This window comes from Mixophyes fleayi, chromosome 4, assembly GCF_038048845.1.
Source record: "Mixophyes fleayi isolate aMixFle1 chromosome 4, aMixFle1.hap1, whole genome shotgun sequence".
Lineage (NCBI taxonomy): Eukaryota > Metazoa > Chordata > Amphibia > Anura > Limnodynastidae > Mixophyes > Mixophyes fleayi.
Genome location: NC_134405.1, coordinates 36,839,020 through 36,866,504, shown reverse-complemented (window position 1 = coordinate 36,866,504; position 27,485 = coordinate 36,839,020). Strand labels below are relative to the sequence as shown.

Sequence of the window (27,485 nt, the reverse complement as noted above, 5' to 3'; positions counted from 1 at the left end):
TTGATTATGTATAAGCTCGGCATCAATCCACAGATAGCATATGTTGGAATTGACACTCTTAAGTGAGGAAATGGTGGGTTTCCCTGCACAGAAATCCGCCCTGGGGGAGGTGATACCATTGGAGAAGAAAGCACCTTTTCCCCTATCTTCAGCCCCAACAATAGTGGCTTCTTACCCTGATAAAAATCCCTGGTGTGGGCTTTTACTACTACAGCACACAACCAGGCTATCCCAACACTGGCTACCTGGATTCCAACACTGTCTGCTTGTCCTCTGAGTTGCTTGCAGTGTGCATGCAGGAATGTTTCTGGTGGAAACTCAGGATCTTTCATGTTGCAAAGACTCATGACTCCAAAGCTCAAATATCAATCTTTTATTGCAAACAAGTTAAAACGATAATAATTAGGTACTTAGCATCCAATAAATTTCTTAGCAATATGTTTAATCAGGACCCTGTTCTCTGCTCGAGCTGGATAGACAAATGACTGGCACCACTACAGACGGTCCGGGATGAGGCACTTTGTGTCTCAGCAAACCAACTTTTATAGAAAGGAAACTAAGGGTGACGGATATCACTAACACAAAAAGGTATTAACATATTTCAGAACTTCTTATCGGTACAGCTATGAGTATTAAACAGTTTCACTTATTCTATGCAGTTGCAATAGCAGTGAAGTTACTAGGGACTTTCCAGTACTTAGTATATGTGCGTTACACACTGGTACAAAAACTAGCAAAAATATAAATACTAACATGTTCCAGCCTTGTCTTGGTTACTTTAGCATTTCATAATACACACAATAAAAGTACAAGAACAATAAAATAGAGTTCAGCAAATGTCCCTCCCATGATTATCTAAATAGATTTGCAGAGTGAATAGAATGCACTTTGCAAATAACCTCCACATTGTGTAAGTGACCTGCACACTATAAATATGCTACTGGTTTAAAATAAGAACATAATAAAGATCATTCTACTTCATTACAGGGAGTACTTCCCGGGGAAAAAATGCACCAAGTCTCATTGCCAGACTAAAAAAAATCCTTTTATTTTACATAAAACATTTACCAAAATCAGTAATTGAAAATGTATTCTCCCCAGAGTACATACTATGGTGATTAAGCAAGTTAACTTGCTTATGAAATACTTGCTCTACTCAGAACCAAGTGACTTGCTTGTGTGAATTCTCTGTTGAGTAAGAAGTGTTACCTTTTGTGTAAAACACTTACTACATTCAGAACATGAAAATGGTTTCTCTCCTGTGTGATTATTCTGATGCATAATAAGATTTGACTTTTACATAAAATATTTACTTGATTCAGTGCATGACTGTGTGAATCCTCTGGTGACTAACAAGGTGTGACTTCTGTTTAAAACATTTGTTACATTCAGTGCATGAATATGGTTTTTCTCCTGTATGAATCCTCTGGTGTCTAATTAATTCTGAACTGGTATGAAAAGGTTTGTTGCATTCACAGCATGAATATGACTTCTCTCCTGTGTGAATCCTCTGGTGATGAATTAGGTGTGACTTCTGTTTAAAACATTTGTTACATTCAGAGCATGAATATGGTTTTTCTCCTGTGTGTAACCTCTGGTGTCGAATTAATTCTGAACTGGTATGAAAATACTTGTTGCATTCAGGGCATGAATATGGTTTTTCTCCTGTGTGTAACCTCTGGTGTCGAATTAATTCTGAACTGGTACGAAAATGTTTGTTGCATTCACAGCATGAATAGGACTTCTCTCCTGTGTGAAACCTCTGGTGTTGAATTAATGCTGAACTGGTACGGAAATGTTTGTTACATTCACAGCATGAAAAGGGCTTCTCTCCAGTGTGAATCCTCTGGTGACTATTAAGGTGTGATTTCTGTTTAAAATATTTGTTACATTCACAGCATGAAAAGGGCTTCTCTCCAGTGTGAATCCTTTGGTGACGAATAAGGTGTGACCTCCGTTTAAAACATTTGTTGCATTCAGAGCATGAATATGGTTTTTCTCCTGTGTGAAACCTCTGGTGTTGAATTAATTCTGAACTGGTACGAAAATGGTTGTTACATTCAGAGCATGAATATGGTTTTTCTCCTGTGTGAAACCTCTGGTGTCGAATTAATTCTGAACTGGTGCGAAAATGTTTGTTACATTCACAGCATGAAAAGGGCTTCTCTCCAGTGTGAATCCTCTGGTGACTAATAAGGTGTGATTTCTGTTTGAAATATGTGTTACATTCAGAGCATGAAAATGGTTTTTCTCCTGTGTGACTCATCTGATGGTTAATCAGATGTGACTTTTGAATAAAACATTTGTTACATTCAGAACAATTAAAAAGTTTTTCTCCTGTGTGAATCCTCAAGTGTAGGATTAATTTTGAACTGGTAGTAAAACATTTACTACACTCAGAACATGAAAATGGCTTCTCGCCTGTGTGAATCCTCTGGTGTATGATCAGCTCTGACATAATTAAAAACATTTTATCACACTCAGAGCATAGATAAGGTCTCTCCCCTGAGAGACTCATTGTGTGTTTAATGAGCTTCTCCTACTCAGAAAATGAAAATACCTTGTGTGAATCCTCAGGTTTTTTAAGAGTTGCTCAGATATTCAGAAAAAATATGTAATTGTATGTGTGTCCTCTTCTGTTAGAAGGAACCCTGCTCATTAATCCACCTGTTAAAAAAAAATAAAAATAATGTTTTATACCCTAATGATAAGAATATAAATATTACAGCTCGTTTACAACCTGTTGGGAATGAACTGTTCCCAATTAAGAAATTCTGATTATCTCATCTTGAAGTATATTTTGATTTGAATATGTATATAAATGGAAAGCACAGAACAAAAAAGCACATAGTAGTACAGTATTTTCCAAATCAAAACAGATATCCAAAAACGTTTTGAAAAAACCAAATGGAAATTATCCTCATAGCAATGAGCACAACATGAATCAGTCTTATCAGATTATATCTGGAGAGATTCCAAAGCTCCTTCCTAGGTAGGAAGATATATATATTCAAATAGAAAAAAGAATATAAATAGTGTAATGTGTTCTGGATAAATGTAATCATAACATACAAGTAATACATGTACAATGGATAAAACAAATCCTACTTCTCTGATGGTATACTGGTTCAATATACAGTGTAGTCCTCCTTCATCCAAAGTAAAGTACTCCAAAATAGCAGATTTACCAGCACTAAGGTAGGAGGTATAGGCAAGATGACAGAACAAGTCTAACGTGTTTCTTACAGCCATTCATGGGACACTAACTTCTTCAGGAGCTGTATATGTGTTCATTTTACATACTCAGCTGGAGCCTCTGAATATCTACCAAGACTTCTGTTTTTATCAAGTGGAGTGACCCAATATAGTATGCTCTTATATTGATTTGATAATTAAATATTGGTGCCTTCATTGATGTTTAAAAGGAATCACTCATACACAGTTGTGCCCTTATATTAAGGTTGCACCTAATAAATGACATTCTGCCATTGGAAATCTGTGAGAGGGGGGGGGGCATGGTGTTTGAGGGTCTACATTTTAAAAAGTATTAAAGCTATTCAGCTGAAATTTGGCATGTGAATGGAGAACTGTCCACAGGTGCCACATGCCAAATTTCAGAAAAAAAGAATAAAAAATGACAAATTAGGAATAATCTAGAGTTCAAAAATCTCCTCGTTTTTTTCCACTTCCTGTTTTACAAAATTCGCAGTTTTTCTGTTTTTTTGGGAAACGTAACTCGTGTACAGGGCTTTTAAAGACTTGGGGTTTGATTTGTAAGATAGATATTAGGACTGAGGAGTGCCTTTGAGGGTTTAAATTTTTGAGAAATTTACAGGTTTTTTTTATAATTTGGTAAAATATGCCACATTTTAAAGATAGGTGATTTCAGAAAAGTTCATAACGTTCTGCATGTCAGGTAGAGTCTTATGCTGGGTGTAGTATATGTGGCTTCACTTGGGAGCACAAATATGACTGTGTTTCCGTACATACCGATTTTGATTTATAAAGTACAGACAAATTAGATATATTTGTTGGCTGTAGGTGGGCTGGTTAGTGTTTTGGGTCTGAGGGGGGAGATTGTATCATTTTTAGCCCTGGCACCGCTTTTATTTCAAAGTTTATCCCTCAGTGTGATGCCAGAGGCGGCTGTTAGGAAATCCATGTTAAACCTCCAGCCCCCTCAGTGACATCAGATAATTTATTCACTGCACTGAGCTGGGGGGCGGATGATTTAAAAGTGCTCTGTGCATCAACTCTGCACTAATCACCGCAGAGCTGTGATCAGGAAATATGGGGGTGTATAATGGATGGTGGCTGAAGTGTGTAGATTTGGGCAATGGGTGCAGGATGCTTAATAGATGATCTCAAGGTGATGGGACATAATGATAACACATCTAATAAAAATGTCAAAAGCTAACATTTCTATTATGTACGGTCAGCGGGGAGAGGATAGGGAAGGGAGATCGAGTGGAGCATGGGTATGTTGTACAGTCCAGCGGCGAGAGGAGAGGGAGCGGGTGGAAGATGGGTATGTTGTACGGTCAGCAAAGGGAGGGAGTGGGTAGAAGATGGGTTTGTTGTACGGTCAGCAGGGAGAGGAGAGGGAAGGAGCGGCTGGAAGATAAAAGATTTACCTGCAGCCGGGGAGCGATGCCCATGGGACTGTGGAACACCTTGTGCTGCCTGCTGCAGGATGTGTGGCTAAATGTGACTTGACGGGATCAGCTAGGTAGAGCTCCGCTTGGTGTATAGGGACAGAGAGATGATGTGATCGGCTGCCACAAGACTGCAGTCACTTTTTTCAATTATCTTTGGCATTTTTTGTTTATTAACCCGACTGGAGGTGGTGTGACTAACTGGGAGGGGCGAAGCTAACGTGGAGAGGGGCGGGGCTACCTGGACAGCCCTGTCAGAGTGCTGCTCGGAGATGAGACTTACTTGCCTTAAACTTTCACTAATGGATGTCAGCAGGTAAGTACAAGGGGCCAGAGGGTGTTTGTTTATTACATTAGGTTTTGTGCGTATGTGTGTGTTCCTGTGTGTGTGTCCCTGAGTCCCTATGTGTGTGTCCCTGTGCCACTGTGTGTGTCCCTGTATGTGTGTGTCCATGTCAATTGCTTCGTTCTGGCTGCATGTCCAAGTTACTTTGACTCGTTAAGGCTCACTGACTTGCCATTCAGGTTTCAATTTTTTATTTTTGCATGTGTGGCGTTTGCGCGTGTGTGGCCTCTGTGTACGTGTATGGCCGTGGGTGGGTGTGTGTGTGTATGACCTGTTAGTATGGCCTTTGTGTGTGTGTGTCCCGTGTGTGCGTGTGTGGCATCATTTGATGTGAAGGATAGAAGCCATGTTGTAATTGGTATCATAGAGTGCCTTCAGCTGTATTCCTCTATGGCTATGATGTTATCTTCTCTGCTTGTCAGTTTGTCAGAATGCTTCACATTTTAATATGCTCAGAGATATATGTATATATTTTAGAATTTGTAAGAAGTTTTGCAGAGGATGTTAGAAGCAGAAGTAAAGATGGCATTTGTAGAAGTAACTTATTACAAATAACGTGCTACCTTCAAACTTCTTGGAAAATTGCATCATAAGTACAACCGCAGGCTTGTCAGGAAACTGAGCTTGTGATTCATCAACTGTTCTTGCACATGAACAAGTTCTTCAGAAAGACTATAAAAATGTGAACCTGATATGCATTAAACAGAGCAGATTCAATACAGAAAAGATGGTGTTGTGTATATTCTGTTCTCCGATCGATCGTAATGCATGCATACATGAAGATTTCCTTTGCTTGTGTATAAGCTCGGCATCAATCCACAGATAACAGTGTCAAATCCAATGTATGCTAAGTGAGGAAATGGTGGGTTTCCCTGCACAGAAACCCGCCATGGGGAGGTGCTACCATTGGAGAAGAAAACACCTTTTCCCCTATCTCCAGCCCCAACAATAGTGGCTTCTTACCCTGATAATAGTCCCTGGTGTGTACTTTTACTACTACAGCCCCCAACTAGGCTATCTCAACCCTGGCTACCTGGATTCCAACACTATCTGCTTGTCCTCTGAGTTGCTTGCAGTGTTCATGCAGGAATGTTTCTGGTGGAAACTTAGGATCTTTCATGTTGCAAAGACTCATGACTAGAAAGTTCAAATATCAATCTTTTATTGCAAACAAGTTAAAACGATAATAATTAGGTACTTAGCTTCCAATAGTTTTCTTAGCAATATGTTTAATCAGTAATAATCTAGGACCCTGTTCTCTGCTCGAGCTGGACAGACAAATGACTGGCACCACTACAGACAATCCGGGATGAGGCACTTTGTCTCTCAGCAAACCAGCTTTTATAGAAAGGAAACTAAGGGTGCCGGATATCACCAACATATAATTCAGAACTTCTTATTGGTACAGCTATGAGTATTAAACAGTTTCACTTATTCTATGCAGTTGCAATAGCAGTGAAGTTACATGGGACTTTCCAGGATTTAGTATATGCGCATTACGCACCGGCGGGACAAAAACTAGCAAATATATATATATATATATATATATATATATACTAACATGTCCCGGCCTTGTCTTGGTTACTTTAGCATTTCATAATACACCCAATAAAAGTACAAGAACAATAAAATGGAGTTCAGCAGCCATTTTGTTTGACCTGTCACAACTGATGAAACTGGTTTTGTTTGAGTGGAGAGGATAAAAGCCAGAGGGTCAAGGAGGGAGTCGGAGGAAAGAAAGATGGTGATACGATTCTAATCCCTATTACCAGTCCCTTCCATAATTATCTAAATAGGTTTGCAGAGTGAATCGAATGCACTTTGTAAATTACCTCCACTGTGTGTAAGTGACCTGCACATTTTAAATGTGCTACTGGTTTAAAATAAGAACATAATAAAGATCATTCTACTTCATTAGCAGCTTAACAAACCAAATGTCCTCATTGGGACCCCTTTGTCATTGTTGGTTGGCATACAGTGACTCTCCATTACAGGGAGTCCTTCCCGGGGGGGGGAAATGCACCAAGTATAATTGCCAGACTAAAAAAATAAACCTTTGATTTTACATAAAACATTTACCACATTCAGTAATTGAAAATGGATCCTCCCCTGAGTGCATATTACCGTGATTAAGCACGTTAACTTGCTTATGAAATACTTGCTCTACTCAGAACCAAGTGACTTGCTTCTGTGAATTCTCTGTTAAGAAGTGTTACCTTTTGTGTAAAACACTTGCTACATTCAGAACATGAAAATGGTTTCTCTCCTGTGTGATTATTCTGATGCATAATAAGATTTGACTTTTACATAAAATATTTACTTGATTCAGTGCATGACAGTGTGAATCCTCTGGTGACTAACAAGGTGTGACTTCTGTTTAAAACATTTGTTACATTCAGTGCATGAATATGGTTTTTCTCCTGTATGAATCCTCTGGTGTCTAATTAATTCTGAACTGGTACGAAAAGGTTTGTTGCATTCACAGCATGAATATGACTTCTCTCCTGTGTGAATCCTCTGGTGATGAATTAGGTTTGACTTCTGTTTAAAACATTTGTTACATTCAGAGCATGAATATGGTTTTTCTCCTGTGTGAAACCTCTGGTGTCGAATTAATTCTGAACTGGTATAAAAATGCTTGTTGCATTCAGGGCATGAAAATGTTTTTTCTCCTGTGTGAAACCTCTGGTGTCTAATTAATTCTGAATTGGTACGAAAATGTTTGTTGCATTCACAGCATGAATATGACTTCTCTCCTGTGTGAATCCTCTGGTGATGAATTAGGTTTGACTTCTGTTTAAAACATTTGTTACATTCAGTGCATGAATATGGTTTTTCTCCTGTGTGAATCCTCTGGTGTCGAATTAATTCTGAACTGGTATAAAAATGCTTGTTGCATTCAGGACATGAAAATGTTTTTTCTCCTGTGTGAAACCTCTGGTGTCGAATTAATTCTGAATTGGTACGAAAATGTTTGTTGCATTCACAGCATGAATAGGACTTCTCTCCTGTGTGAAACCTTTGGTGTCGAATTAATTCTGAACTGGTACGAAAATGTTTGTTGCATTCACAGCATGAAAAGGGCTTCTCTCCAGTGTGAATCCTTTGGTGACTAATAAGGTGTGATTTCTGTTTAAAATATTTGTTACATTCACAGCATGAATATGGTTTTTCTCCTGTGTGAACCATCTGGTGTCGAATTAAGTCTGAACTGGTACGAAAATGGTTGTTACATTCAGAGCATGAATATGGTTTTTCTCCTGTGTGAAACCTCTGGTGTCGAATTAATTCTGAACTGGTACGAAAATGGTTGTTACATTCACAGCATGAAAAGGGCTTCTCTCCAGTGTGAATCCTCTGGTGACTAATAAGGTGTGATTTCTGTTTAAAATATTTGTTACATTCAGAGCATGAAAATGGTTTTTCTCCTGTGTGACTCATCTGATGGTTAATCAGATGTGACTTGTGAATAAAACATTTGTTACATTCAGAACAATTAAATAGTTTTTCTCCTGTGTGAATCCTCAAGTGTAGGATTAATTTTGAACTGGTAGTAAAACATTTACTACATTCAGAACATGAAAATGGCTTCTCGCCTGTGTGAATCCTCTGGTGTATGATCAGCTTTGACATAATTGAAAACATTTTATCACACTCAGAGCATAGATAAGGTCTCTCCCCTGAGAGACTCATTGTGTGTTTAATGAGCTTCTCCTACTGAGAAAATGAAAATACCTTGTGTGAATCCTCAGGTTTTTTAAGAGTTGCTCAGATATTAAGAAAAAATATGTAATTGTATGTGTGTCCTCTTCTGTTAGAAGGAACCCTGCTCATTAATCCACCTGTTAAAAAAAATAATAATAATGTTTTATACCCTAATGATATGAATATAAATATTACAGCTCGTTTACAACCTGTTGGGATTGAACTGTCCCCAATTAAGAAATTCTGATTATCTCATCTTGAAGTATATTTTGATTTGAATATGTATATAAATGGAAAGCACAGAACAAAAAAGCACATAGTAGTACAGTATTTTCCAAATCAAAACAGATATCCAAAAACGTTTTGAAAAAACCAAATGGAAATTATCCTCATAGCAATGAGCACAACATGAATCAGTCTTATCAGATTATATCTGGAGAGATTCCAAAGCTCCTTCCTAGGTAGGAAGACATATATTCAAATAGAAAAAGGAATATAAATAGTGAAATGTGTTCTGGATAAATGTAATCATAACATACAAGTAATACATGTACAATGATAAAAACAAATCCTACTTCTCTGATGGTATACTGGTTCAATATACAGTGTAGTCCTCCTTCATCCAAAGTAAAGTACTCCAAAATAGCAGATTTACAAGCACTAAGGTAGGAGGCATAGGCAAGATAACAGAACAACCCTAACGTGTTTCTTACAGCCATTCATGGGACACTGACTTCTTCGGGAGCTGTATATGTGTTCATTTTACATACTCAGCTGGAGCCTCTGAATATCTACCAAGACTTCTGTTGTTTTCAAGCGGAGTGACCCAATATAGTATATAGTACGCTCTTCTATTGATTTGATAATTAAATATTGGTGCCTTCATTGATGTTTAAAAGGAATCACATATATATATATATATATATATATATATATATATATATATTTATTTAGTATGTTGTTGACTGCTACTAGCTCATTGTATTGTAATTTCAGCATTATAGTAAATATATATTGTGAAAAACGTGGTTCCCAAATCACCCAGACACGGTATTAGAGGAAAAACAGAAGGATGATTTATTCTGCAGACTAGGATTAAATACAGCATGGCAACATAACGATAGCAGGACCAACAATTGAGGAAATCCGTTCAAATAAATCTTGTGAGATATGTTCCACACTGCATCTCTGGCAGAGCATCACCTCTTCGCAAAACGTTAGTCACACATGTGTCCAGCTCCCAGGGTAGCCTCTTTTATCACCTCCTAATCCCACCTTGCCTGTCCAGGGGAGTTGCAAAAGGTCTCGATTGGCTTACAATATCAAGCCCCCTCCCCAGGTGACTTCCATCAGGTGATCCCTGCTGGGTCCGGCTCCTGGCTGACTGGAGAGCTCACTAGTGGACAATAGGGAGCAAACAGAAATAACAATGATAGCTTCATTCACTCAACTCCTGAGTGTTCCCTGTGGAGGTGGAATTTAACCCATGAAGTACTTTTCCAAGGAGATGTTAGTTTCATCACAGATACTTCCTGATAACAACAGGGCTAAAAAGTACAGTCCGGCTATGGATTAGAATAAGGGGTTGTACCACTGGTTACATTCACCATGCCTGTTTCTTTACACTCCTCCCCCCCCACTTTTTAGTCCGTGTACCCCGTGGTGAGAGAGGCTGGCTGGACAGCTCCAGGGGTTTGGAGTCTGACGGGACAGGCTATCCGCGTTCCCGTGATCTCTACCCTTTTTGTGAGAGTTATACAGTTGTAGGGCCAAGCTCCATCTCAGCAACAGTCCATTGTCTCCTGCAGTGCGTTGTAGCCAACTAAGGGGATTATGATCTGTGACCACCGAAAACTCGCACCCATATAAGTACGGCGACAACTTTTTGAGAGAGCCCAAACTATGGCCAGGCACTCCTTTTCAATAGTGGCTTATATTATCTCGCGATCAACAAGTTTCCGGAAGAGATAGGCCACTGGGTGTTCACAACCATCCTGGGAAAAGGATTGCTCACAATCAGCAATCAGGGGTCCAGTCAATTTGTGGAGAGTACCTTTTGGTCGTCAAATCAGTCAGCGGTTTGACAATGGTGCTGTACTGGGGCACGAACTTGCGATAGTACGCAGACGTCCCAAGGAAGGCGTGTACCTGTTTTTGGTTGGTGGGATGAGGCCAATTCAGGATGGTGTTATGAATCCCAGTGTATTTACTAATAGCAACAAAAATGTAAAGCAAAGTGTCTTTATTAAAGTAAATACACAAACAAAAGATGACTCAGATCCACAGGTTTGAACAGGTTTCCTAAAGAGACTGTATAGTAACAATGGCAGGTACTGATATAATAAGTTTTACCCCAGTCCAAAAGGCACAAGGCTGTCCAGGAGAGCAGACAGAGTCAAGGGATCAAGCAGTGATCAGACAATAAATCCAAATAGCCAGGTTGAGATGAGGCAAATAAGCGAGGTCCAGAAGTCAGGCAAAAAGATCAGGGCAACAGGCAAAACAGCGTGGTTCAAAGTACAGGTAAATGATTCGGGGTCTCAGGCAAGCAGGCAAGGTCCAAGAAACAGGCAGGGGTCATACACAGAAGGTCAGTCCAGCAGGTATATAACAAAAGAACAGGAGCAGGTAGTAGCAGCCAGGAACAAACGGGATGAACTGCACAGAGCACAGCTTGAGGCAGGTATTAAAAGCAGTGCGACAGGTGCAGTTCTAATTAATCCTCAGGCAAGAAGATTAACTCCTTCAGGTATGTTGCAGAGTTCAGGAGCAGAACAGCAGCACCTCTGGTGGTATGAGGTACTGCTGCTAGGTGCAAATGACAGACAGAGTTGTAACATAGCCCCCCCTTTAAGGAGCGGATTCCAGACGCTCCAAACAAGCTCCCTTCAGGTCTTCTTCCTCCTCTTCTTCTTTTTATTGCAGGATGGTGATATATCCAAAAAGCCAGCTACCAAGGTTGAGGTTTGTTGTGATTGAGGTGGCACAGAGAAAACTGGTTCAGGTGACTTGGTTGGAGATGGAAGATATTTCTGGCAGACTGCATTTATAAAGTCTATGGTGTTGTGGGTAATGGGATCATCAGATTTGAGAAGGGAAAAAGCCCAAGTCTGCGGCTCCCCTCTGAAATTCATGATAATAGTTCCAACTTGGTTAAATTGGTCTGAGAAATATGCAGGAAATTCTTCAAATTGCTTCATACAAAGTTGAAGGATTAAAGCAAATTGTTTCAGGTCTCCATCAAAGAAGGCTGGAGGAGGGTCTGAAGATTCAGAAGAAGCTTTTGGGCGTTCAGGCTCAATGGCAGACTCTGGAGAGTCCCCAGCTGGGACAGCAGGGCAGGGGTCCCCGGCTGGGACGGCAAGCTGAGTACACTTGACGGGAAGCCTGGATTGGGCACAGCACTCCAACTGGATAGCACTGTGAGATGCTTCAGAGCAGACAGCACTGTGAGATGCCTCAGAGCAGACAGCACTGTGAAATGCCTCAGAGCAGACAGCACTGTGAGATGCCTCAGAGCAGACAGCACTGTGAGATGCCTCAGAGCAGACAGCACTGTGAGATGCCTCAGAGCAGACAGCACTGTGAGAAGCCTCAGAGCAAACAGCACTGTGAGATGCCTCAGAGCAGACAGCGCTGTGAGATGCCTCAGAGCAGACAGCACTGTGAGATGCCTCAGAGCAGACAGCACCAAGTGGTAACTCGGGCTGAACCGCATGGACAGGCAACTCGGGCTGAACCGCATGGACAGGCAACTCGGGCTGAACCGCATGGACAGGCAACTCGGGCTGAACCGCATGGACAGGCAACTCGGGGCTGAACCGCATGGACAGGCAACTCGGGGCTGAACCGCATGGACAGGCAACTCGGGCTGAACCGCATGGACAGGCAACTCGGGCTGAACCGCATTGGACAGGCAACTCGGGCTGAACCGCATGGACAAGCAACTCGGGCTGAACCGCATGGACAGGCAACTCGGGCTGAACCGCATGGACAGGCAACTCAGGAGCGGACTGTAAGGGCAGTGCCTCCTCTGGAGCAGACCGGAAGGGCAGCGCCCCCTCTGGAGCAGACCGGAAGAGCAGCGCCCCCTCTGAAGCAGACCGGAAGGGCAGCGCCCCCTCTGAAGCAGACCGGAAAGGCAGCGCCCCCTCTGGAGCAGACCGGAAGGGCAGAGCCCCCTCTGGAGCAGACCGGAAGGGCAGCGCCCCCTCTGGAGCAGACCGGAAGGGCAGCGCCCCCTCTGGAGTAGACCGGAAGGGCAGCGCCCCCTCTGGAGCAGACCGGAAGGGCAGCGCCCTCTCTGGAGCAGACCGGAAGGGCAGCGCCCCCTCTGGAGCAGACCAGAAGGGCAGCGCCCCTCTGAAGCAGACCGGAAGGGCAGCTCCCTCTCTGGAGCAGACCGTAAGGGGAGCCCCCTCTGGAGCAGACCGGAAGGGCAGCGCCCCCTCTGGAGCAGACCGGAAGGGCAGCGCCCCCTCTGGAGCAGACCGGAAGGGCAGCGCCCCCTCTGGAGCAGACCGGAAGGGCAGCGCCCCCTCTGAAGCAGACCGTAAGGGCAGCACCCCCTCTGGAGCAGACTGGAAGGGCAGCGCCCCCTCTGGAGCAGACTGTGGCTCAGGAACAACGACAGCAGCTTGTGACTTGAAATTGGAGGCAGCGGCTGAAGACTCGGGAGTAGAGGCAGCGGCTGAAGACTCGGGAGTAGAGGCAGCGGCTGAAGACTCGGGAGTAGAGGCAGCGGCTGAAGACTCGGGAGTAGAGGCAGCGGCTGAAGACTCGGGAGTAGAGGCAGCGGCTGAAGACTCGGGAGTAGAGGCAGCGGCTGAAGACTCGGGAGTAGAGGCAGCGGCTGAAGACTCGGGACCGGACACAGCGGACTCAGGACCGGACACAGCGGACTCAGGACCGGACACAGCGGACTCAGGACCGGACACAGCGGACTCAGGACCGGACACAGCGGACTCAGGACCGGACACAGCGGACTCAGGACCGGACACAGCGGACTCAGGACCGGACACAGCGGACTCAGGACCCGGACACAGCGGACTCAGGACCCGGACACAGCGGACTCAGGACCCGGACACAGCGGACTCAGGACCCGGACACAGCGGACTCAGGACCCGGACACAGCGGACTCAGGACCCGGACACAGCGGACTCAGGACCCGGACACAGCGGACTCAGGACCGGACACTGCGGACGCAGGACAGGACACAGCAGACGCAGGACAGGACACAGCGGACGCAGGACCGGACAAAGCGGCAGCAGGCTCCGGACTGGACACAGTGGCAACAGGCTCCAAGCTGGAGGCAGATAATGTGACCTCAGAGCTGGAGGCAGATGATGTGACCTCAGAGCTGGAGGCAGATGATGTGACCTCAGGACAGGAGACAGAGGCTGGCACCTCGGGACAGGCGGCTGGAGCTGGCGCCTCAGAACTGGTAACTGGGGTTGGCAAATTGGGTTTCATTCCAGGGAGCAGAATAGGTGAAGTGTAAACAAATCCAGGATGCGGAGAAGTAACAACAGAAGATGGTTTGATAGGCTGACGTGGTCTGCGGAGAGGACAGGCTTGTAAGAAGTGTGTATTACTTGCACAGTAGAGACACAGTTTGTTGGTTATTCTGCGCTGTCGCTCCACTTTGGTCAGATGGGGGCGTGGCCCACTTGTGAACCGGGCATTTGTTAGTTGTTAGTTAAATGCAAATTTGTCATGGTATTATTGCAAGGTGCTGGCAACACAGATTCAGCAGCAGACAGAGTTGGCTGAATCAAATCAACAGTATTGAACTTCAGAGAAACAGATTCTGATAGTCTCCTGAGTGGGTCCAAAAGTATAGCAGAAAATTGAGCCAGCTGAGAGCGTAACAGAATTATGTCCGTTTGTAGACACTGTAGCAGAGACTGTTCCGCCATTTGTAGAGCAGACATATTAGCAGGGAGAAAACAAATGAAATCAATTGCAAAAAGAGTTCCAAGAGAAATCTGAAGCAGGGTTCTTTCACACAATTCCAAGGTTTTCTTTTTGGCAGTTCATCATGTGTATTTACTAATAGCAACAAAAATGTAAAGCAAAGTGTCTTTATTAAAGTAAATACACAAACAAAAGATGACTCAGATCCACAGGTTTGAACAGGTTTCCTAAAGAGACTGTAAAGTAACAATGGCAGGTACTGATATAATAAGTTTTACCCCAGTCCAAAAGGCACAAGGCTGTCCAGGAGAGCAGACAGAGTCCAGGGATCAAGCAGTGATCAGACAATAAATCCAAATAGCCAGGTTGAGATGAGGCAAATAAGCGAGGTCCAGAAGTCAGGCAAAAAGATCAGGGCAACAGGCAAAACAGCGTGGTCCAAAGTACAGGTAAATGATTCGGGGTCTCAGGCAAGCAGGCAAGGTCCAAGAAACAGGCAGGGGTCATACACAGAAGGTCAGTCCAGCAGGTATATAACAAAAGAACAGGAGCAGGTAGTAGCAGCCAGGAACAAACGGGATGAACTGCACAGAGCACAGCTTGGGGCAGGTATTAAAAGCAGTGTGACAGGTGCAGTTCTAATTAATCCTCAGGCAAGAAGATTAACTCCTTCAGGTATGTTGTAGAGTTCAGGAGCAGAACAGCAACACCTCTGGTGGTATGAGGTACTGCTGCTAGGTGCAAATGACAGACAGAGTTGTAACAGATGGCATCAATTTTTGCCGCTTCCGGTCGATTATTTCCTCCATCAACCCTGTGCCCGAGGTACAACACCTCCGCCATCCCCATCTGACCTGTCTGGTTTGATCGTCAACCCTGCCTGGCTAATCCAGGCTAATACTTGTGCCACATGTTGCAGGTCTCACTAAAAATTGCTATATCGTCCAGGTATGCCTGGACAAACTCCTCACACCCGGGGCATTCTTCATTCCGAAGGGCATGGCAGTAAACTCAAATAATCCAAACGGGGAGGTGAATGCGGACCGCTCCTGTGCCTCCCTAGAAAGGGGGGTATCTGCCATGACCAATCTGCCAGTACCCCTTACTAAGGTTCAGTGTGGACATATAGCGAGCCACCCCCAGCCTGTCTAACAGCTCATCTACCCAGGGCATGGGATACGCATCTGTCATCGTCACTTCGTTCAGTTTCCTATAATCCACGCAGAAACGTGTACTCTGGTCTTTCTTGGGCAATAACACCACACTGGCCACCCAGGGACTATTGGATGGTATAATGATCCCCAGTGCCAGCATTTCACCGACCTTCATCTTTTTTGATCATGTAAAACACCTCAGGACTCACTCGATACGCGGGCTGTCGAATAGGCTGAGCCTCCCTGGTATCGACATGATGGGCTACTACATGAGTGTGCCCAGGCCTGCTCGTGAACTGAGGCCACTCTACCTCCAATACTCCCTACATCTGTTGAGTCTGGGCACCTGTTAACTGCTGGCCTATGGGCACCTCCTCTACCCCTAGGTCCTTTTTGGTTGCTGCAAGAATGTTGGGTATGGGGTCAGTCTATAGGTGGGCATCAGATTGCCACGACCACTATTTCCCAGGTGGTGTACTCCTTCAACATATTAATATGATAGGTACCCACCCGCTTCCCGGTTTGATCTAGTGCAATAACGTAATCTACCCGCCCTGTCTGTCCACTACGGTATAGGGCCCTGCCCAGGTCTCCTGTAACTTGTGCTTTCTGGCAGGTACTAGCACCATCACTTTCTGTCCAACTTCTAACTCCCTTTCTCGAGCCCCCTGGTTATAATAATGGCGCTGGCGTTCCTGCGCCCCCAAAGTATGGTCATGAGCGAGCTGCATCAACCTCTGCAGTCTATCCCTCATTTGTACCACATATTCCAAGACTGGAACCTCAGGTTCCTGGAAAGACTCTTCCCAGCTTTCCAGGACTAGGCGGAGAGGTCCCCGTACCCTTCGAGCATATAATAACTCAAAAGGAGAAAACCCGGTAGAATCCTGCGGCACTTCGCGGTACGCAAATAGCTGCTGCAATGACTTCTCCCAGTCTCCCCCCTCCGACTCAGCATATGCCCGAAGCAATTGCTTAAGGGTCCCATTAAATCTCTCACAAAGACCGTTAGTCTGGGGATGGTAGGGGCTTGTACGTAAAGGGATGGACCCCAAATTTGTCCCATACTGTCTGCAGCAAGTCCCGTTGAAATTGCGTCCCCTGGTCGGTGACTACTTCTTGAGGGAATGCTACACAGCTAAAGATATTCATGAGAGCCTGAGCAATATGTTCAGCATCTATGGATGCTAGTGCCACTGCCTCGGGGTATCTAGTTGCGTAGTCGACTACGGTCAGAATGTACTTCTTCCCTGTTAGGCTAGGTTTCTTAATAGGTCCCACAATGTCCATGGCTATCCTCCTAAATGGCTCACCTATGATGGGTATGGACTGTAGGGGGACCCGACGTGGGGGTCCCCCGAGGTGTTGGCATACATTGCATGAGGACCTATAGTGTTTGACCTCTTGGTTAACTCCAGGCCAGAAGAAATGTCGTAGCAAACGGGCACGGGTTTTACGAACCCCTAGGTGGCCAGCTAGGGGGATGTTATGGGCTAGTGCTGGTAACCGGCGACGGTACTGCTAGGGAACAATCAGCTGTTTCCTAGCCACTCCTGGCACTGGAGGGTCAGCCTTGGGGGACACCCGGTACAACCTCCCTTCTTCCCACATCATCCGATCCTCCTGAGGTCCCCTATCTGTCCTTTCTGCCGCACTGCGGAGACCATATGAGGATGGGTCAGTCCGTTGGGCTTCCCTAAATGCAGTCCTACCTCCCCCAGATTCATGTCAATGTGAGGTAAATCTGGTACAGCGTTACTCACCGACAGCCGTTCAGGTGGCATGGCATCTGCTACAACAGGGACTTCTGGTGTTGGTATGGGTGTGTCCTTGGGAGCTGTCTCCAAAGCCCGTGCTGGACTCCGTATGATAGCTCCCACAAAGTAACTGGTCAATCCACCACCCCAGAATAACGTGGGTAGGTAATCCATACAAAAGTCCCACATTCACCTCCCCTGATCCCTGGCCCCAATCCAAATGAACCCTGGCCATGGGGAGAACTAATCTGGCCTCCCGCCATCCAAATTTTGATTTTTCAGTTCTTTAGAAATTGATTAGGTGGGACTAAACTGGGCCATATCAGAGTAATAGAAGCCCCCGAATCCCGGAGTCCCTGCAGTTCCTGGCCATTCACTTTTACAGACTGCAGGTGACCCTTCATATTTGCAGGGGTAGTCTTCCCGATTGCCGCTACCACCTCTGCCTCTGGCACATCAGGATCGTAGTAACCCTCCCCACCTTCAATTGTTCCTTAGCACAATGACACTCGGGGCACAGCTGGTCTCAATCCAGAGAACGGTCTTCCTCCCTGTGGGCAATTTCTTTGTATGTGTCCCGGTTTTTGGCAAGTGTAGCATCTCCTAGGGTCGGATACTGCTGGACAACGAGGTCGGGGCGCACTAAAGTGCGCAGCTGGGTTACGTGGCGGCATGGTACATGATGTAGCTGGTGGTGTATCTCGATCAGGTGGGGTCCTTCGAATAGTCGCCCATTCACCTCCACTAGGTCCCCTCCATTGGGGACGGTTTGCCAGGAATTCATCGGCTAATGCTGCTGCTTTCTCTGTGGTAGTGGGATTTCTGTCCACCACCCATTCTCTAATTTTCTGGACCCATTTTATTCATTACCTGCTCCAATATAAAGATGTTTTTAATGTCCGTTAAGGTTGTGCCTTGCTTGCATTCTAGTCACCGATTACAGTTTCTTTGTAATAAACTGCTAAATTCCGTATAAGAGTAACTGCTTCTTGCCATGGAGTATCGAGCCAACAATACTTTCCGAATCTCCTGGTAGTCTCTTCCATGCTCTGGGCATGGTATGCCTCCAGCTCTGGGCACATCAAACTAAGTATCAAATATTTCGACCACTCCGCCACGGTATATCATGCATTGCCATCATGGCCTCAAATAACTGAAGGTGAGTGTCAATATCCGTGGCTGATTCCACATAGCGTGGTACATCGTGATATCCCAATCGTGGCGTCTGTCTTCCTTCCAATACTGACAATGATGTCACTGCAGGTACCACGACCGGTCCACCCAGCGCTGCTCCCAATACTGCTGTGCGGCAGCTCCTGGTCCAAGTACATCCAACCAAATATGCAGTTGTTCCGTGTTGCCGACGGTTATTGCAGCTGCTTGAGTTGTTATACCCCCGGTTCCATTACGGAGCTCCCCTGACGGGTCCTGAACCGCGTCGTCCTCTGCACCAGGGTTTTCTACGTCCCACTGAACCAATTTTTCGATTAGGGACACTCTGGTATCTGTTGAGTTGATCTTAATTTTTCCTGCCTGACAAAGTTCCTGCAGGATTCCTTTCTTGGTGTTTCTGTATGCTTGTGCTGCTGTCTCCATTCTGCTGTGCCTTTCCAATTCCGTGCTTGTCACTGAGTGATCCCACCGCTTGCCACCAAATGTGAAGATACGTGGTTCTCCACATATATATATATATATATATATATATATATATATATATATATATATATATATATATATATAAATCCTAATGTACCATCAATCATCCTAAGTAGCTTTACTATTATATAATCTTTTCACACTTTGTTTGTTAATATCTATGTCTGAACCTAATTGGGAAGAACTATTTTTCCATAGTAGAAAAGTTTTAATATATATGTTAAATTATTTGATATATAGCAGTCAGATGCTATATATGATTGGATCAGTTTTTTCATTAAAAGACTCAGTATAGCATGTTATTAAATCAGATACATTTATTGATGTGCGCTTTTAAATTTGTTGAATCATCATAGTACTCACATAGGGAAATGAAGCACTGTATATAACAGTGGTTCCCAAACTTTTGCAGTTCGCGGCACCCTTAGAGTCTCCAATTTTTTTCAAGGCACCCCTCCAAAATAATTATTGAGCAGTCCTGTTTTAGAAGTAGTTGGGTCAAAAAATTGTAATAAGTATTTAGGTCAGGACAGAAATACTTATTTAGTTGTATGCAAAAATGCCCCCTCTGCATCCAGACACACTGCCCCCTCTGCATCCAGACACTGCCCTCTCTCACACTGCCCCCTCTGCATCCAGACACACTGCCCCCTCTGCATCCAGACACACTGCCCCCTCCTCTGCCCCACTGTCCCCCTCCTCTGCCCTCTGTCACACTGTCCCCCTCCTCTGTCCACTTGTCTGCCCTCTCTCACGCTGTGCCCCTCCTCTGCCCTCTCTCACGCTGTGCCCCTCCTCTGCCCTCTCTCACGCTGTGCCCCTCCTCTGCCCTCTCTCACGCTGTGCCACTCCTCTGCCCCGCGTGTGAGCTGGCAAAGAGGGGGACACAGTGCGTGTGAGCTGGCAAAGAGGGGGACACAGTGCGTGTGAGCTGGCAAAGAGGGGGACACAGTGCGTGTGAGCTGGCAAAGAGGGGGACACAGTGCGTGTGAGCTGGCAAAGAGGGGGACACAGTGCGTGTGAGCTGGCAAAGAGGGGGACACAGTGCGTGTGAGCTGGCAAAGAGGGGGACACAGTGCGTGTGAGCTGGCAAAGAGGGGGACACAGTGCGTGTGAGCTGGCAAAGAGGGTGACACAGTGCGTGTGAGCTGGCAAAGAGGGGGACACAGTGCGTGTGAGCTGGCAAAGAGGGGGACACAGTGTGTGTGAGATGGCGAAGGGAATAGAGTGATATGGTGAAGGGGCGCAGTAATATGATGAAGGGGCATAATGTGAAGGGGTCTAAACACATATCACGTCATTTTGACCCAACTACTTAAAAAACGGGACTACCTGGTAATTATTTTGGCTTAGGGGTGACCCTAAGGGTGCCTCGAACTGAGAAAGTTTGGGAACCACTGATCTAGCACCTATTCAGGGCACTACCACACTTCTTGGACTCTTACTAACACAAGTGCAGATAAGTCTGCTTAACAGACTCTCTTACGACTCTCTGGACTCTCGTCTGTCAGTCCCTCTTGGACTCTTCTCAGACCTCCTGCCTGATACAGATTCTTCACTGGGCCTCCTCAGATCATCTCAGAGCTAATGTCTTGTTACATGTAGGTGTGTACTGAGGTCCTCCCACAGGTGTAACCACACCTTTATACCTCTGTGGGGGGAGGATCCTCCCAGACCTGAACAGGTGACCAACCAGCTTATTACTGCAATATATTTATAAATCGTACACTCTACAGTAAACTATAACAGATATTAGACATAACCCCAGTTCCATGAGCCGTATAAAAGCCGTCAGTCTATGGTGTTGTACTTTTATATGGCCATAGAACTTCTAAAATCTTATAATTTAAACATTATTCCAAATAGTTTTGATTGCTCTCTGTGAATTATTAGAATAAAACATTTAAGATTGTTCTATTACATTATGATGTTTAATGGGCATTTTGTATCGAAGTTAAAAATGTTTCTATTATTGAGCAGGACATTTAATACAGCGGTGAGTATTACTGGGGAAAAGGAGAGCACACAGGGGAGCATAAGCAGTCAGCACACAGGGGAGAAAAGAACAGAGAGCACGGCAGAGGGATATCACACCCATATGGTGACAACCTACAGAATATCTACACACTAAGGGCCATTTATGTAGCAGCAAAATGTGACTGTGCAAAGAAAATTACAGTTTGTGATTTTATACGACTCTTTTTTGCGCAAATGTTTATACTATACAAGAAGCACATAGACAAATATATCAGGATTGCAGGGTTATGGGGTGTGTACAAATGTTACATCTTCTGATAGCAGGAGGTGGGAGGAATGTGTTGTTCCTTGCTGAATCCTATACCAATTCATGTTCCTCATATTGTGCACTTACACATGTTCCAGTAAGAGATACTGATATGAGCTACAGGGGTGAAGATTGAGCATTGTGTGGTTTGTTAATGACTTAGCTGGGGCCACAATGGAAAAAACATATTTTAATGAACCCTGGAAGCAACATATAGAATTATTACTAAGGGGACATGTTTTGTTGCTTCCACCCCCACTTTATGCAGGAAGGAACATTGCTATCTTATTTACATCATAAATAACGTATCCTGCCTCTTCTCATATTCTGCCCATTAGTAAATGATTTGTTCTGTCTGCAGACACCCTCTCCCAAACTTATAGTGTCTGTTAACTAGTATCCTATAGCTGCAGATAGTATAAAGATGAAGACAGCAGCAGGGGAAGATCCTACTGGAAGATGCACCAGAGTCAGATCGGCTCAGTAAGATCACCACACTGCTTCCTGGGGACTATAAATACAGCTGTATTGGTGTGAGAAGCAGTGGGGTGATGTTCCTGCTCTGGTCTGCTACTCGCACAGGTTCCTTCAAACTTTAATGAGAAATAACATATAATTGTTTTCCATTTTGACCAAAAATATCAGGAAAACTCTCGATGTCAGACCCGTATCCCTATTTTTAAGTTGCTTTATTGTTTCACGATTAATAGGAAGTGTACTATATCATTGGTTCTTGTAATGTATTACTACATCATAGCTAAAGTTGCACAATCCAACCGTCACCTTCCACTATACGGGGCAATATGGTACACTCCCCAGATGAAGTCAACCTGGCCTTAATGCAATTATACATTGTGACACGATTACGGTACTAGCAATTACTAAAGATCAAGGCCGTCTGAGACCATCATTTATCGGAAGTAATACCGGTGGCACATTCCCTGTATTTCTGAAATGTTGCCATGTGGATGTCGAATTACGGTTGTAAAAATGTATAAATAATGTAAATTTATCCCTTACAATAGGCTCAAGTCACCCTGCTGCAAGAACTGTCTGGAGCGCACCTTTGCATGAAATGCACTAGTTACCAGACTTTCCCCCGAAAGTACCGTGGTCACACAGCGTCGCAGAGCCAGAAAGTGGGAAAAACAGAACAGACATAAAACAGGGACATACAAGCAGGAAAAAACGTAAATGAAGACAAGAAAACAAACTGTAGGGAGAACCCTGCTCTTCATATAGTGAATATTCTAATTGTAAGAGGGCACAGCTGAAACAAGAATGGAGGTTGGGACATATGTAAAAGTGCATTAACGTGGGTAATATAAGTGGGACTAGGGTAAGCACTAGTAAAAAGATGAAATTTCAGAGGGTGTTTAAAGATTTGAAGGCTGAAGGAGAGAGTGATTGGATGTGATAGAGAATTCCATAAGTGGGTAGCAGTACGTGAGGAGTCATGTAGGGAGGAATGAGAGGTGCGAGAGGCAGAGAGAAGTGATGTTCAGAGATAGATCTAAGAGGGTGAGAGGGAGCATAGTTTGAGATTAGATTTGAGATATATATAGGGGTGGTGTTATTAAGGGATGTGCAGGTAAGGGTGAGTAATAGTAGTTGAATTGGATTGTGGAGGACACAGTGTAGGGATTTGAAAAATGGTGCGATAGATGTGAAGCAGTAAGAGAGGGAGTTTTACAGTTTTGTTGCACCATTTGATGGAATGAAGGGTGATAGTAGAATGGCTGCAAAGCCAGTGATGGCTGCTTAGTTAGTGTGTATAGCTCTAAGTGTATAGATACAAGTGTAAACAAAAAATTTAAACAGCATAATTCGGAGTTATACCTAAGTTACACAGGAGCAAACAGGAGAAGAACATTCTGCCTATTAACTCAGCTACACAAGGACTACAGTCAGTATTCACTTGAAACTCCATTTTCTACCTCTGATGTTTTCAACTCACCCTGGCTACAAGTTCCATGCAGCTTGAGGACTGTTTTGGACTCTGATCTTATTTTCTTCGCATTTCATGAAAGTTTGTTTTATCTGTCAGTTTGTTTTCACTGCAAAATCCACTATGTTTAATCAGACTGCTGTACTACTTGCTCAACCACTCCCTACCCATGCTACAGTTATTTTAGTCCCCTATGTTATCAAGAGACCACCAAAGTGCCAGAGCAGGGATCCCAACAGTTCAGGTAATTGGGAGTAAGACGGGGTGGGGGTTAAGTTTCAACATTTTTAAGCCAAATGTGAATTTACCCTTTAAGTGTGATCAGCAGTTTACTCACTGATAACTCATACAACAGAGTCTTCTTCAATCATATGTCTGTTACTACGTACAAGTACCTGGAAACCAGATATTCAGCGCTGAAACCTGGAAAAGGAAAATGACTGCTGCTGCTCTGTGATAATAACCCGCATATTACTTCTAATACAGAATACTTTGTTACATTCAAATTATTCACTGAATTAAGTGAACTAAATCAACAATGAAACTGCAATACAATTATATGTGTGAGCAATCTTATTCTTATTATATCTAAGTGTCATTTATAGCAGTATATTATAAATATTGTCTAGTACAGTGGTTCCCAAACTTTTGCAGTTCGCGGCACCCTTAGAGTCTCCATAATTTTTTTAAGGCACCCCTCCAAAATAATTACCGAGCAGTCCTGTTTTAGAAGTAGTTGGGTCAAAAAATTGTAATAAGTATTTAGGTCAGGACAGAAATGCTTATTTAGTTGTATGCAAAAATGCCCCCTCTGCATCCAGACACTCTGCCCCCATTGCATCCAGACACTCTGCCCTCTCTCACGCTGCCCCCTCTGCCCTCTGTCACCCTCCTGTCACGCTGTCCCCCTCACGCTGTCCTCCTCCTCTGCCCACTGTCCCCCTCCTCTGCCCTCTGTCACGCTGTCCCAGCTCATCTGCCACACTGTCCCCCTCCTCTGCCCTCTGTCACGCTGTCCCAGCTCCTCTGCCCTCTGTCACGCTGTCTCCATCCTGTCACGCTGTCCCCTCCACTGCCCCTCTCACGCTGTCCCAGCTCCTCTGCCCTCTGTCCCCCTTCTCTGCAATCTGTCACGCTATCCCAGCTCCTCTGCCCTCTCACGCTGTCCCCCTCCTCTGCCCTCTGTCACGCTGTCCCAGCTCCTCTGCCCTCTGTGCCCCTCCTCTGCCCTCTCATGCTGTCCCCCTCCTCTGCCCTGTCACACTGTCCCAGCTCCTCTGCCCTCTCACGCTGTCCCCCTCCTCTGCCCTCTGTCACGCTGTCCCAGCTCCTCTGCCACGCTGTCCCCCTCCTCTGCCCTCTGTCACGCTGTCCCAGCTCCTCTGCCCTCTGTCCCCCTCCTCTGCACTCTCTCACGCTGTCCCTCTCCTCTGTCCCCCTCCTGTCACGCTGTCACTCTCCTCTGTCCCCCTCCTGTCACGCTGTCACTCTCTGTCCCTCTCCTGTCCCCCTCCTGTCACTCTCCTCTGCCCCCCTCCTGTCACGCTGTCACTCTCCTCTGTCCCCCTCCTGTCACTCTTTTCTGTCCCCCTCCTGTCACGCTGTCACTCTCTTCTGTCCCCCTCCTGTCACGCTGTGACTCTCCTCTGCCCCCCTCCTGTCACGCTGTGACTCTCCTCTGCCCCCCTCCTGTCACGCTGTCACTCTCCTCTGTCCCCCTCCTGTCACTCTCCTCTGTCCCCCTCCTGTCACTCTCCTCTGTCCCTCTCCTGTCACGCTGTCACTCTCCTCTGTCCCTCTCCCATCACTCTCCTCTGTCCCTCTCCTGTCACGCTGTCACTCTCCTCTGTCCCTCTCCCATCACTCTCCTCTGTCCCTCTCCTGTCACTCTCCTCTGCCCTCTCTCACTTTGCCCCCTCTGCCGAGCGCCAGCCATAAAAAAAACATGACAGCTGCTTGAGAGAGGAGGATGCTGGGTCCCAGCGCCGCACGGATTGGTAAGTGTTTCTGTTTGGTTTTTTATGGCTGGCCCGCGGCACCTCTGAGACAGCGCCGCGGCGCAGTTTGGGAACCGCCGGTCTAGTACATAACAGAGATATCACACAGACTGTAATAAACATATTCAAGATGAGTGTTAAATTACAGTTGTACATAAGTAGAAAAACTGAAGATAAAAGATGTCTCAGCTTTAAATTCCTGCACTGTTGTATCGTGTAGCCAATGACTGTGTAGTGTATCCATGTATGATGTCACTGTATCCATGTATGATGTCACTGTACCCATGTATGATGTCACTGTGTCCATGTATGATGTCACTGTGTCCATGTATGATGTCACTGTGCCCATGTATGATGTCACTGTGTCCATGTATGATGTCACTGTGTCCATGTATGATGTCACTGTACCCATGTATGATGTCACTGTACCCATGTATGGTGTCACTGTATCCATGTATGGTGTCACTGTATCCATGTATGATGTCACTGTACCCATGTATGATGTCACTGTGTCCATGTATGATGTCACTGTATCCATGTATGATGTCAGTATGATGTCACTGTACCCATGTATGATGTCACTGTATCCATGTATGGTGTCACTGTATCCATGTATGATGTCACTACTGAGTTACACCCCTCACACAGTTAGTACTTTGTAAAGCTGTTATACAACTGCAGCATTATTTATAGACCTGCAACAGTTCTGCCAAACTGAAATAGTTTTCTTACTGTGTGGTTGGTGACATATTAAGGGATCCCTATAACACGCTGCACGTTATGGACATAACTATATAAACACCGTACACTGATGGCTGTACTAAGGATGTAGTAACTGCAGCGTGATGTGGTAGAGAGAAACCACTAACTCAGTACAGCGAGAATTATATATAATTACCGGCTTCTCCCTGCGGACGTCTGGTCTGTGGCCGAGATAGGAAGTGGGAGACCACGTGACGGGGGAGGAGACTGGGCGGGGATACGGGGAGGAGACTGGACGGGGATGAGGGAGATGAGACTGGGCGGGGACACGGGGGAGGAGACTGGGCGGTGACACGGGGAGGAGACTGGGCGGTGACACGGGGAGGAGACTGGGCGGGGATGAGGGGGGGATGAGACTGGGCGGTGACACGGGGAGGGACCTGTATTTTAGGAGTCACATGAGAAACTGCTGTCTCGGAGAGGCTCTTGACGTCACCGAGTCACGTGACTATCGATGAGATCAAGAGAACTTCGGGGCAACAAGTTCTCATCTCTGAGCTCCTGATGTTCGGTCTCCTCCCCCGTCACGTCACGGGAGAAGCCGGTGATTATACGGAGGGGAGTGTTGTGTCCGGTTATACAGCACCGTGTGTATATGTGGCCCCATCATCTGGTTATGGGGCCCCTGAGTGTCAGCAGTGCACGTCTGGGGGGCTGTGTTAGGAAGTAGTTGGGTCTATAGTGTTTGCAGTGGATGTGATGTGTAGGAGGAGGGGGGAGCACTGACCAGGAACTTATACACAAGATAACGGGGAAGAGAGAGAGTGCAGAGGGGGAGAGAAAGCAGCAGAGACGCTGGATGGTGATCACAGCTGAGGGCTCCTGTACACAGCAGAACAAGTGACTGTGTCACACACAGACTGATATTATTGTCTGTACAGCTGTATTCCTGCTCTGTATTCTTATTATTACACTCTTACTATAGTCACCTCTATCAGTGCTCTCCCCAAGTCTTACAGTCACCGGGTCACATGGTTAGGGATGGGGTCATACAGTCACCGGGTCACATGGTTAGGGATGGGGTCATACAGTCACCGGGTCACATGGTTAGGGATGGGGTCATACAGTCACCGGGTCACACGGTTAGGGATGGGGTCATACAGTCACCGGGTCACATGGTTAGGGATGGGGTCATACAGTCACCGGGTCACATGGTTAGGGATGGGGTCATACAGTCACCGGGTCACACGGTTAGGGATGGGGTCATACAGTCACCGGGTCACATGGTTAGGGATGGGGTCATACAGTCACTGGGTCACATGGTTAGGGATGGGGTCATACAGTCACTGGGTCACATCGTTAGGG

At 45.3% G+C, this 27,485-nt stretch overlaps 2 pseudogenes; one reads left to right on the top strand and one right to left on the bottom strand.

Annotated features, from left to right (window-relative positions):
* The window catches only part of LOC142151193 (uncharacterized), a 227,882-nt pseudogene that overhangs the window by 140,936 nt on the left and 59,461 nt on the right, over nucleotides 1-27,485 (top strand).
* LOC142149555 (uncharacterized) lies at nucleotides 983-26,396 on the bottom strand (annotated as a pseudogene).